Source organism: Anas acuta, chromosome 2 (assembly GCF_963932015.1).
Source record: "Anas acuta chromosome 2, bAnaAcu1.1, whole genome shotgun sequence".
NCBI classification, from domain to species: domain Eukaryota; kingdom Metazoa; phylum Chordata; class Aves; order Anseriformes; family Anatidae; genus Anas; species Anas acuta.
Window position 1 is genome coordinate 117,762,180 of NC_088980.1, and position 13,514 is coordinate 117,775,693.

The 13,514-nt window shown below is 34.9% G+C and overlaps 1 long non-coding RNA gene across 1 annotated transcript in view; it reads left to right on the forward strand.

The window, feature by feature from the left end:
- Nucleotides 1-3,779, forward strand: part of LOC137851813 (uncharacterized) — a 7,978-nt gene extending 4,199 nt beyond the window's left edge. The window contains exon 3 of the long non-coding RNA XR_011093493.1: nucleotides 1,702-3,779. This is a non-coding gene — a long non-coding RNA (uncharacterized lncRNA). The remainder of the gene's footprint in view (nucleotides 1-1,701) is intronic.
- The last annotated feature ends 9,735 nt before the right edge of the window (nucleotides 3,780-13,514 follow it).

Here is a 13,514-nt window from a genome sequence, read left to right on the forward strand (position 1 = left end):
AAATACAGTTGTGACACAGATGTCCAGCTACAAACAGTTTAAGAAATATTCAAAAAGTTCATTTGATAAACTGCAGCTTGGTTGTAATCACAAAACATTGAAACTTTGGTTCCCTAACTTTGCTATAATCCTATTCTGTCATGTGCTCTGTGGGGAGTTTTGTTCCTGGTGAAGTGTCATGATTTTTAGTATTTGCAGATCTGAGTATTGATTTCTGCTTTGTGGCATGTCACTTAACAACAGTCTTGAAGCCACCAACCACAGCAAATTATTGATCACAAAATTCCTTGCCATTACTTTGGTCTAAAATTATCACTTGAGTATCACACCTGAACCCTGGAACTTGTATGGGTGAAAGGGCAGAGGCAAAAGAATTCCAACTACTTATTGTTCTAATCCTTCTTGAGCTCATTATAAACATTTATTTTTACACCTGTTCTCTTGCTTGACTATGGATCCTTTTCATTAAAGAACCATCCTTCTTTCACCATTCAAGTCCTCATCTGTTGAAAAACTATTTTGTTGTGGACTTTTTTTTTGGTTTCTTTCTGCATGTTTTGGCACTCTTCTCTTTAAAACAAAAACAAAAACAAAAACAAAAAACAAACAAACAAAACAACAACAAGAACAACAAAAATCAACAGTCAAAAATGATGAAACAGAACCTGGCTCTCATATTCTTTTAAACTCTACACAAATATAATCTATGTCATCTTTGGGGCTGTGCAAAGTGTTGCAATAAAATGGTTTTCTGGAGTTCCTCCAGTAGAGATCCAAAATCTGCCCCAAACTATAAAGGATTTCACCCTTTTACAAACCTGGGTTGCCTTAGCACTTAGCTTGGACTACACTGTGTTTTTTTGTGTGTGTGTTTTTTTTTTTCCAAACTATGAAAATCTTCATTTTATGCAACTGAAATAGAGTGGGGAAGGAAAAAGATAATATTTTCTGACCTCCCTCTGATAGTTCAGTTGCCTTGAACTTCTATTCCAAATCAAGGTTGATAATATAAAAACCTTAATACTAAAACCTTAATATTTAGCAATGTGGATCCTGCTGAAAAGTAGTATATGAGTAGATCAACATGAAACTGCAGCCCAAAGTGCTTTATGCAGGAGGCTGAAGAAAAACGTGCAATTAAAAAAGGGAAATGCATCAAGTCTTAGTTAAGGATTTTGCCAGACCCTTATTTTGCCAGACCCTTTTTGATCTCAGACTAGATAGGTTCTTGGTTCTATAAAGCCCCTGTTTTACTTGAAGTTCTGTAAAGCTAGTTCCCTTCAGCAAATTATTTTTAACTATTTGACTCATAAATAATTTACTGAAACACAAGGTATTCTGTATTTGTTCAGAATTAATAAATTGCTCTACTTGGTGGGAAAGACTAGATGGTAGACCTGTAAGACAGACCAGGACTCACCACAGTTAGAAAAAAATCATTGCCACTGTTGTTTAAATAGGATTCTTCCTGGATAGAAAAATAGGTGCACATGGTAAGATACTGTATTCCAGCTTCTCATTAAATTTGACTGCATTTTAACCTATTTGGTGACAAAGGTTGCAGTGCTCCTTGCAGTTTGATTTCTGTCTCCTACCACTAGTAGTAGTAGTCGGTGTGCAACACTCGTGTTTGCCACTGGGTTGCAGGCACATGTTTTTGAGACCAACACTTACATAGATAATTCTCATCTTCCTTCACAGAGCTTCTGTTGCACCTGCTTAAAGAGGTAGAACGTATCAGGAAGAAAAATGGAGAAGAGAACCGACAAGATCATGTTAGGACCAGAGAGCCTGCATGGCTGCACTGTGGGCGGCCACCGATCTAGTCTCTGCCTTCACAATGCAGATCGAAGTGTGATAAAGTGTGTAGGTCACGGTCATGAGTAGCTGAGTGCTGGCTGTTACATGAAAGTTGATGTTCTCTACTAGCAGCTACTGTTTGTTTTTCGCTGTTGACACAGAGCTGAGATGTTGTGTCTTGTTACTAGCTCTACACAGAAAGTGCTACTTCCTTACTTGGTGCGTGCAAATATTTACTGGATCTTTGGACAACCAGGTGGATCAGTCCAAAGGAGACACTCAGAGAAGTACATTCAGTAGGGTAACTCCAAGGTCATGTCTAAGCTGCTACCAGTTTTTCTGTGTTGTCACTGCATGGAAATAATAAGCATGACAAGGAAAATGTTAACCCTTGTTGTCTACTACAACTTTTAGAGGAACTGAGAAGCTTGTAATTCAGTTTCTTGGCCTTAATTGTTCAAAAGCAAACATTTTTTTTTCTTCTTCTTTGTATTAATTGAGCAATCATCTCGAAAAATGAGACCTTCAGGACCTGTCAAGTTGATGTGTTGTGATTAGAATTACTCATCACTTTGTTTTTACATATGTCACTCTTTAAGTATTTTGTTTATATTGATAGATCCAGTGTGAACATAACTTGTTGTAAATTTATTTTAAATTATACCTATTTTGTAATAAGCCACTTTTTGACACCCATATTAGTTTGGCTGAGAAGTGTGAAATAGTTTAATTGCTATTATATTATTCCAGAGTATATCAAAATTGTTTTAATTATGCAGGGCTTTGAATAATTTGTTATTTCATATTCCTTTGAAGCCTTTCCTCCACAAGTAGTGTGACTTAAAAAATATGAAAGTTGTTATACTAAAGTATTCTGGATTACAATGCAGTTTGAAAATGCAATTCCTTGAGAGGATTCAAAATTTGAAAATTCAAGAAAGCAAGTTTTAAAAGCATTTTAAAAACTATTTTAAGCACTAATTTTAAAAACTATGTCACAATTTATTTGTGAAATCTTTCTCTTAATGCAAATTGTTATCTAACACAGCCATAACTGTTTGAATCTGGGGACTTTGACTTCTTCATGGTCTATGGTTTATCAGTCTCACAGACGAGATCTTACTCCACATAGCCCCTCTGTAGAATCAGGTTAAGTGCAGTGTCTTAAATAGCAGACCACTTTTGCATATGCAGTTTAGGAAATTAAGTTAGGAACAGGCTTGCTGCTGTAGTAATTTTACTGCTTTAATACATAATACATAATAAATTAAATTTGTATTACTTAATGATAGGCTTCTGTGAAATATTTTAATAAAACAAATACAGGAAGGTAACTCGCCTGTTGAAACACTTGTTATTTTATGATAAAGTTAAGCTATGAATTACTATGTACTGTTTTAGAGGTTATTTAGTGTAAGAACTGGAATAGATTTACTTAATGCTGATATAAGAAATTATTCCTTGTCTTACAATAATTTCCAGAGATTTTAATAAATATCTGATACTTTTGAAAATGAAAATATTGTCATTCTCACTAAGTACCTGTACCTCCTGTTGCTCCATTTGCTGTCATTTCAACAAAACACTTAAGATCTATAAATCCAACATGATGAGCATTTATGTTTATGTGTAAATGTATGTTTGGAAGGCATATGAACATTTCTTTTGGAGAAACTGCCTGGACTGTAAAATGTGGCTTCTCAGTAACAGAGGCACCAGATGCTGTCTGCATTATATCGTACTTGTGTGATGGTGTTTTTTTTTTCTTTTTTTTTTTTCTTTTTTTTTTTTCTTTCATGTAGATTTTGTACTTGCACTGGGACTAACATGATTTTTTTCAGAAAATCAGAGCAAATGGTGGGTGGGAACACACTGATGCCACATCCTTGAACTCCTTTGTGTGCTAAGAACAATGTCTCTTTTAAACAGAACGTATATCTTAAATAAACCTGGAAGAATTAAAAAGGGTAAAAAATAAAAAAATCGGAGAACTGGCCTGATGAAGTGAATCTTTTATTCTGTGTAATGGTGGTAGCAAATGGCTGCTGTTTAAAAAGTGTGAGGAACATAATTGGCATTTTGGGGTAGCAAAGTATGACTTTTTGAATAATCCTGTCACCAGCTCATTTATGGCTTGTGACTTTAAATAGTTCCCTGAGAGCCCAGGGTGAACACCACTAGCTGAGTGAAGTGGAAAAAAAAAAAAAAAAAAAAAAAAAAGAAGGGCCTCGTAAAGAAGAAGCCATCAAGTCTGGAGGCCTCGCCAGATTTCCTCTGTGCGGCGAGGCGCGGTCCGGACTGCGCGCGAAGCTGCTGTGGGGCTGGCCACCCTCCCTGCGGAGCCCAGCACCCGGCTGGCCATGGGCCAGGCCGCCAGACGCCAGGCCCTGGGCTCCCAGCGCTGGGAGAGGCCGCTCGGGCTGCTCATACAATGGCATTATCTCAGGCCAGCCACTGCTGCAGAAACTCTCAATGCTTCCTGTCCTTGCAGCGGCAGCACAAAGTGTCCGCTTTTCCAACCGCTCGCTGACACCCTCGCCAGCTCCTGGTCGCCAGACTAGGTGTATAAATGTCTAAAGCTACTTCTTTCCTGGGATTTACAGGCACTGCATGCAGTAATGCATTGTATTTTTAGTCGCTTCTGTCATGATCGACAAGATTGTGAGTCACGCAGGGAAAGGGAATACGCTTCTATTTCAGCTCCTATAAAACCAGCAGAGTTATATAATAGAAATGATATAAATTCTTAAATAATGATTTTCTTTTTGTCCTAAAAGAATGCATATTCTTTTTAATTTTGTAATGGTCTAGCAGGTCTTCGCAGTAAATGTCAATTTAATTTCTGCATATAGGAGCAGGATATTTAAAATCAATTCCATTCTTTGGCTTGATTTTAATTATGGTAAGGATTTGAGAAGTTATATTTAATGTGAACTATTTTAGATATATAAGAAAGGGAGCAGAACTACTAGAAAATAAATTGTATCTTACATAACATCTTAAAAAAATAAAATAAAATAAAATAAAAAAGGACATAAAAAGACCAATATAGTCTGCCATGCGTATTTCTGGTTCTGTTGTGTGTCTTGCTCTTGAGGTACATTATGTGCCCCTTGGTGATGAAGAGTAGAACAGTCTTGATTTCTACAAGATGTTAATGAACTATTAACAACTAACTTAGATTTAATAAACATTGCCATTAATTTATTTTAGAAAAAGTAATAACTGTTTACTCTAGGTGTATTTTAAAGACAGTTTATTTAACTAATCTGTGACACACACATATAGTGGTGTGATGGGCTAGATTCTCAGCTTCATTTGACCTAGACATGTGTCTGACAGGTTATCTTCCTGGTGGAGAGAGCAGACTCTGCCAATAGTATCTGAAAAGCTTAGCCATTTTTTTTTTTTTCTGTGTAGTTCACCAAATCTCAGTGGAGGAAGAAGGAAACATTTTTCATGCTTACTACTGCTTGGTCTCATACATAAGTATTTATATATTCCCTAACAAAAGTATTTATGCTTATTTTTAGTGAAGTGTAGGGAAAGGGGACAATTCAGGTCTTATTAAGTGCAATTTTTTTGTTAAGACAGTAGCTGTAGTTTTGGCAGAGTCAATAATGCCAACACTGGAATTTGTGTAATAGTGATATGTTAAAAAGATATAGGCCACAAGTCTAAAAATGTTTGACTTATTCAGAAAATCATCTATTATAATCATCATTCAGTTAAACCAGTGCAATCATCACAGCATGACATGGTTTTGTCTACACCACCTGAATCAGAGTGCATTATTTGGAGGAAGACAGTTTTCTGTTAACACAAGAATGTTTACCAGATGACATCAAACATCTGATCTACCAAAGAAAACGAAAGATTTTTTTTTTGTGAGTGTTTCTGCTTAATGTTTACAAGATTTTAAAAATGTTTTATCTACTTTTCTTTGCATTTTTAATCTTAAAATGAATAAATAATTGACAGACTTGTATCTTGCAGGAGTTTTTATAAAAGTCCAGGTGAGAAGGTCTCCTGATAGTCAGGAAAATATTATTTGCCATATATGTATAATTTGATTACTGTCTAAATCTATAGCTCCCTTTGCAAAAAGGAAGTGTGCAGTGCTTTTTCTATGACTTGTGTGCATGACTAGCCCTCCCAATGAAGATGCCTGTAAATAAATAAACAGGATATAGATGATGAAATCAGCTACCTAGATGTACAGTAAAACCAGTGTGCAATATGGAGACCTACAAAACTGAGGTCCTATTTCTTCTAAATAGGCCATGAAGATCCTACAGTGTTTCATCAGAGCAACCTGTGTGACCACATTACGTATGAATGTATGGCAATACAATCCTTATTCATCTCTTTTATGAACACTTTTTATTACCAGTTTTTCTAGTGGTCCTGTAGTAATTTATCAGATATGAACATTTTTTCCTAAATTTTAAAAAGGTGATTTACCTTTAATTTTCTACAGTCCTGTTGGCTGAATGGTTTAGAATGAATGAAGTACAGAAAAGTTGTTTCTTAGTTTTAGTTAGTTAGTTCTTAGTTTAGTTGTTTCTTAGTTTTTTCTTAGTCAATTTCCTTATATAGAAATAAAGAACCTATTTTAATAACAGTTGTCTTCATGTGTGTTACTGGTTTACTTAAAACTAATTCCTGTGGTTACATCTGTGCACGTAACCTTTCTGTGTACAAATCTGACTGTGCTTTTAGAATCACGTGCATGCTAATAAGATAAGATCATTCAGCTTGGTCTAAGGCAATTTTATTAATAAAAGGAAAAATAAATCCCTTTCTCACAGAAACTTTATTAGAAAGTTATTTCATACATTATTACTGGTGGAAGTGTAGTTTCTGCACTGCTACTTCTCCATCAGACTACTTAGTCCCCTGTTCTGAAGTGCCAATTTACATGTTAATTTTTTTTAATGTTTCATTACAGAATGGAAAAAGTGTGATGGGAAAATATACCTACCTGTATATTGGATATATAGAAATATTTTCAGCAGAGAATGTGTTGAAACAAACATTCCTTGTTGCTTCTGTTCATTTTCTGTGAAGTGTCTAAATTAAAATTTCAAAGTTGACTGAAAAATCATTCATAAAGCCATATCTGTGGCTACTTTCTGCTCACCAGATAATACAAACATTTAGATGATTCTTTCCTTAGTCTTAAAATTTTGATGATCCTCAGACTACAATCACTCTGAAGTGTAAAAGTTCATGAATATCACAGTTCTTATTTTTTGTTTCTGTCTGATTGTACTTTATGCATGTAAGTGATGATAATTAGTTTAATAACTATATGTCTATCTGTCTGAAGAGATAATCTGAGGAATGGGTGGGTATTTAATATGTTTATAGATTTATAGATTTCCTGTCATGGTAGGGACCTCACAAGTGTATCTGTTGGCCAGCTGCATGCTGAAGTGTCTGTAATGCTCACATGTGCAAGACTGGTGATAACCCTTTGCTAAACATGTTAGCTGCCAAGTCTGCTTGGATGAGTAAGAAACCATGGTTAACACTTTCTAACTTCAATGTCTAAATGAAAGACAGAGCTTGTTTCATGGGAAGCCACAAGTGTTCACTTGCATAGAATTTATGACATCGGTAAAGCAGTTTGGTGTTTTTTTTTTTTTTTTTTTAATTCTAAAGACTTCTAATGCTTCTTTTCTTACAGTAAAACTTAAAGAGAGCTTTTCCACTGATCTGTAAAATACCTCCCTCGCAGATTTCTGTCAACATAGTTAGCAGTGATATGTATATATAAGCCCATTAATGTTCTGTAGATTTTTCTTTTCTTATTACTTGATCACAGAAGTTCTACAATAATAAGAGTATATGTGACTGACATCCTCATTAGAATATGTGTAAAAACATATTTTGAGAAATATTTATGTAGCATAAAACAGAAGTGACTCTTTCCACCTAAATAATTAATCTACATTGATTTGATCACAAAAACATGAGTTGATTTAACTAAGAGGGACAAGTTTTCTTTTGTTCCTTCTGTAGAGTTCATCATGATACATGAGCTGTATTTGTGACTTCCTCCCATTCTGCTGCCTACACATGCATTCAGCTCTCTCTGAAGATGGTGTGTTTGTTCATTAAAATGCATTTAAGCTTATTTTCACGTCACCAGTTTGGGAACTGGTAACACAGGATTTAGCCATTGCTTACTTGGAGGCTTAGTCAGACTTAGCAGCTGATATTAAAGTGTGTGTTATCAGGCTGCACTGATACCTGGCTTAGGCTGTGTTAAACTGCTGTCTGTCAACACAAGCTAGGGTTACATTTTGGACTGCAGCACAGATACATGTTATGACTGCCTTTATCCCTGTATGATGTTTAGATACAATATTTCCTAAATGCCACTGCATTTTTAGCTTTCACTATAAATATTTAGCTAGAATTAAAGGGGAATTAACTCCACATAAATGACAGTTCCATATGATATGCTAGTGTTGATCTGAGGCCTTTGGGCAGTGTACACAAACTCAGTTTTGCACTTAATAAAAAATGGAAGGGGAGAAAGTGATTAGGACACATCCATGAAGGCTTTGAAGCTCTGGACTAGAAAAGCAGAGTTTCAGATGGAAAAGGTAAAGAATTAGCTGATATTTCAAAGACTGAATATGAAAAGGTGCCTGGGAGAGTGGGTTTAATGGAAACTTTGGAGGAATACAGGTAAGTACAGGAGTCTTCTCATTCTGCTTCACTTTTTCTGACACTTCCTGACTTTTCCTTCCAGCCTTCCAGTTCTGAATAGGGCTCCTGTGAAGGAAGTCAAGGAGTCAATTCCTAATGTGAGGAAGGAGGAAGCTTGGTGACACCAGAGGCAGAAGTATCCAAGAGGTAGAAACATGGTCTACAGCCATCTCTAAAGCCTGTTGTATCTCAACCTTATAGCAGTGGACTGCAAAAGAAAAGAGTAGATGTTTGAGTCTGGAACCTGCCTCTTTTGGAAGCAGGCAAAGTATGCATCCCTGCTGTGTAGGGCAGCATAAAGTTGCCCCTGGTTCAGTTAGTGCTTCTTTTGTGCCTGTTTTTGCAAGAACCATGTCTTACCCTTTGATAAATGGAAGTCTCTTCATTCAGAGGCAAAGTTTTCTTTTACTACAAGTCAATGTTCAGTGTGGTTCCCCACTACTCTTCTAACATTTGTGAATTATATCTTATTTTTGTATATCACACTTCAAGAAGTGGTCAGGTTCATTATCCTGTCCTAACATTGACCTTGATACAACTGCATACAGCATTGTGCTGTATGTTCTCACAAAAACTTCCATAGACGTGTTGAAATCATTGCATATCAGGACCATAACTTCTGGTTTTAAAAGAGAAATTTGGATTATGCTGCTTATGTTAGAGATCCTCCTTTGGAATAGCATATTCTTCCAAGAGAGGAATAATAATCTCTACTGAATTTGTGTGATTGTTTTAGATGGCTCCTGCTGCTTAAACAGTGTATCATTGAGTTATTATTATAAACACTGCTATAATTTAAGATAAGAAAGAATGAGGGAACAAAAGGAAGAGGAAATGACTGACTTTCTAAAAAGACTACTATAAAACAATTCTGCAAGAGGATGGAATACTTGAAGCTACTTTAAAATCCCAACCCTAAATTTATCACTTAGTGAAAATTTAAAGTCAGTGATGTCATATTATATGTGAATTGGACCAGTAGCTTTGGATGGAAAAGAAATCTATTTGGGACTACAGAGTACGAGAATTAATACAGAGAATTAATTAAGACAGAGGTGAAGGTCATTTAGGCCAGATTGCAAATCTGTGTTTTAGTTGGATATTGGAACATAGAATTTGGATTGGATTAATTCAGAGGTAAATCTAGATAATGCAATTACAATGGATGTGCTCTTATATCTCTCATCTTCTAGATACTTTCACAACTTGAAATGGAGAGCAGATGAGAGAGGAAAGCGAATTCAGAGCTGGGGGTTCTAGGTATATCTTGTTTGTTGCTTTTTTTTTTTTTAATTTTATACATGAAACAGAACAGCTTAAGTATTTTATTTTATTTCTATGGAAAAATACATAAAAAGAGGAATATAGGTTATATTAGGGAGATACTTTCTTCTTCTAGACATTTCTACTTTACACCTTTGTAAAACTTGTAATTCTCGTGCACTTTTAACTGTATTTTTACTAGTTATTACTAGATAGTATTTTTGAATCAGTACTGTTAATTGTTGAACTTCTGAAGTAGTTTTAATGGAAATAAACTACAAATGTTCAGATTAAAATTGAATTTATTAGGTACCTCATAAGTTTGAAAAACACAGAGTCTTATAAACAGGCTCAACTGCAACTTTACATTAGTAACACCATTTTTATGTTTTACAAATAGGTATGTTTTTAGGTTTGTTGTGCAGGTAGTACTCTAACCCAAAAAGCTGTAACTGGATAACACCAATTATGTGGTATCATAGGCTTCATATTTAAAAACGAAGACCATACACAGAAGTTCAAAATAATGACCACTAGACAGATAAATCTGGTAGAATCAAATGCATTAATCTTTTTTAAAAATCTAGATGGAAGAACAGCATTTATATAGCAGTAAACAATGACTTATTTCATGCATATCATAGACACAAAATTTGGAGGGAGAGTAACATTTTAATTAAGCTATTTCTATTAATAGGAAGTTTATCTCTTCTTAAATTTCAGCCTTAAATAAGCATGTAGTAACAGGAAGTAATGAAAAATCTAACTAGTCTTGTTGAGCAGCTTGTAGAATTGAGGTGATGATGCAGCTGAGACAGATAAGAGAATTCACCACAAGAATGAGACAGAGATGGACAAATGCCAAGATAAAGAAACCCACAACATTATATAGCACAATTTTTTTTTTTTATTTTATTTTTATTTTTTAGATTTGGACTTATTCACCTTGGGATACTCCCAATTATTTTTAGGGACCTTACTCATTTCCTAGATGACAAATTAGAGACATTACATTGTAAAGTCCTTGTGATTAGTGAAAGAAAGTTATGGAAAACCCCTTTGTTGTTCTACTTTCTTTAATGTCCTAGAATGTAACTATGATGTCTTCAGACTGTTAGTCTGTAGCCAAGAATGGTCCAGCACTTGAAATCAAAGTAAATAAATTCATCTATCTGAGAAGTCATATTTTTTAAAGAATTGAAGACCTTGAATTAAAATATAACTTGGAGAAGGTCTTGTAGCTACTGTTTGCTGTTCTTAGTAAGTAAGTTGATTCTGTTTCTACTTCCATCTTTAAACCAAAAATTGTAATATTTGATTACATGCAACAAACAAACAAACAAACAAAATCACTAAAAATATGCAACTGTAACAGCTCCTTCATCTTTTGCATTGTTATTTGCAGCTATGTTAAAAGCTGAAATTTCACTTTGTAATGAGATTACATTGTCCATACCTCACTTTCTTACTGGTGCTAAATTGATTTTAACAATGGAGTTGAAATCTCTTTGTTCATTAATATTTGGAAACATTATCATTTCCATAAAAATATGAGTAAGCATCCAAAACTGAAGTATCTTGTTTTATTGAATAGATACTCGATTTGATACAATGATTTTGCAAGGAGAGTAATCTAATTAAGGAATTTCTATTGAAAACATTGAAAACAATTTTCCATGAAAACATCAGTACATCCTAAAAACAAAACCTCTATCTGAATATAAAGATCACAGCTGAGGCTTTTTATACTGAAACTCAAATATCTACAACCTTGAATGATCTGGCATATTTTCAGTAGCATTCCTGCAGCTCATGCAAGTCTGCTTTTTAGATGGATTTTTCTAAGAATCTTAAAGCAGCCTTCAGAGAATGTATACGACTTAGGACAGATGATGTTACTTCATGTGTTTTGTGTTAAGTATTTTACAGAAACTTCAAAGTGTTGGTACTGTGGAGTTGGCAGTCTTACTCACTTTAGATGTGACAAAAAGAAAAAAAAAAGCATCAGACAAAAAATGTTACTGGGAATGAAAGACGGAGGATATGGTTATAAGCTACAGTAACACAGGAAGGCTTGATCTTGGCACTGAAGTAATCAAAATGCAAATCAAAACAGATATCTGCATGAAGATAAACTTATTTTGAAATTAAAAGCATCTCATGATTTAGATGAAGTCACAGTGGGTGTTCATGGATTTTTTTTTTAATAAAAATCCTCATTTTGACTTAGTTGATTATTCTCTTGTCTGCAAACTGACTTTTTTTTTTTTTAAATGTCAAAATGCTTGAAAAATGGAAACTACATATGTTCTTTATGAAATAACAGTCTATTAAGGGTGAGGAGGAGCAGAAATATGTAATACAAGCAGGGGAAAAGTGCTACTTTCTAGATGTTTCCAGTAACCTGCTGTAATTTATCACGTGGTGCAGATTTTACAGAACCTTTATGCACCAGAGCCAACTGTCATTATGTTCATTCATAGGGTTACATTCAATTCCTGGTGGATTTCTTGCAAGGCCTCTTCTCCAAGGGTGGCTTTGATTCTTCCCTGTGAGTGGATAGGTGAAAAAGAAGTTTGCCCACTCAAAATGTTTTTCTGTTCCACATTTCTGTAAAGGTATTGCATATTGTTAGAATGATGCAAGCATTTAAAGGGAATGTTTATTTATTTACTTTTAAAAATAGTTTTTCTTGGTTTTGTGAAAACTCACTTTTACAGAATGTACATTTTAGACTACACTTGTGGTCTGTTAAAGGTTAAGAAAAATGCAGTTCCTAAAAGTATTATTATTCCCTTTTATGGATGAGCACCAGGCTTTAAGACATCAGTGTAAATAGAGTTTCCTGTTCCAGGGAAGTTTGGCTACTGCAGGAGCCCAAAGGTCCTTTGGGAAAAGCTTGATAGGAACTATGAGTTGAATGTGACCTGAGGCTCCAGGAACTAAAGAGCCAGAACTGAGGGAAACACATTTCACAGCCCTTTTGTGCAATCTTAAGTCCCATAAGCACTTCTGGGAAAGTAAACCCTTCATTATACACACTATTTATTGCTAAAGGAGAAATCTTGCTAATGGTTTTCAGAAATCGTTCTGTTATCTGTAGATCTGTAACTTCTTTCCTTGAAGCTTGCTGTAACTTAAAAAAAAATAAATAAAAAAAATGCAGGCTTGCAGAAATGCTGAGCAGGAATAGGAATGCTAAACACTTCTCCATGACTGGTAGGCATCTTGCAGAACACAATACAAAGGGCAGTTTTGCATTCAGCATTGTTAGGAATTTTCTGAACAAAGTATATTTGAATCACTACATGTGTTCTCTGCTGTTAGCAACATTATCAGAATGGTGTGTTTATTTATTCAGAAATGAGTGCTGATTCTTTTCTCCTGCTTTGCTCACCCTCTCCTGTTCAAAGTTGGGCAAAATTTGTGAAGGTTAAGAAGGAAGGAGTAAAACAAGCTGTGTGGCTAAGGTGACTTAATGTGATGTAGAATAGCCACCACAGAGCTCTGTTAATGAGGTTACTTGTATGACTGTTGCTTGACTGCATCTTTCTCTTCATGAGACCAAATTTCAATTGGACCTCTGTCACAGATTTTCCAATGTGACATGAAGTGTAACCCCTCACTCTATTCTACACCATTAAAAAAGGAGCAGTAGTATGTAGTTATGTGTTCTTGTTTTTACTGTATATTTTTTTTGGCAAAGAAATATATTATCACACTGTGCC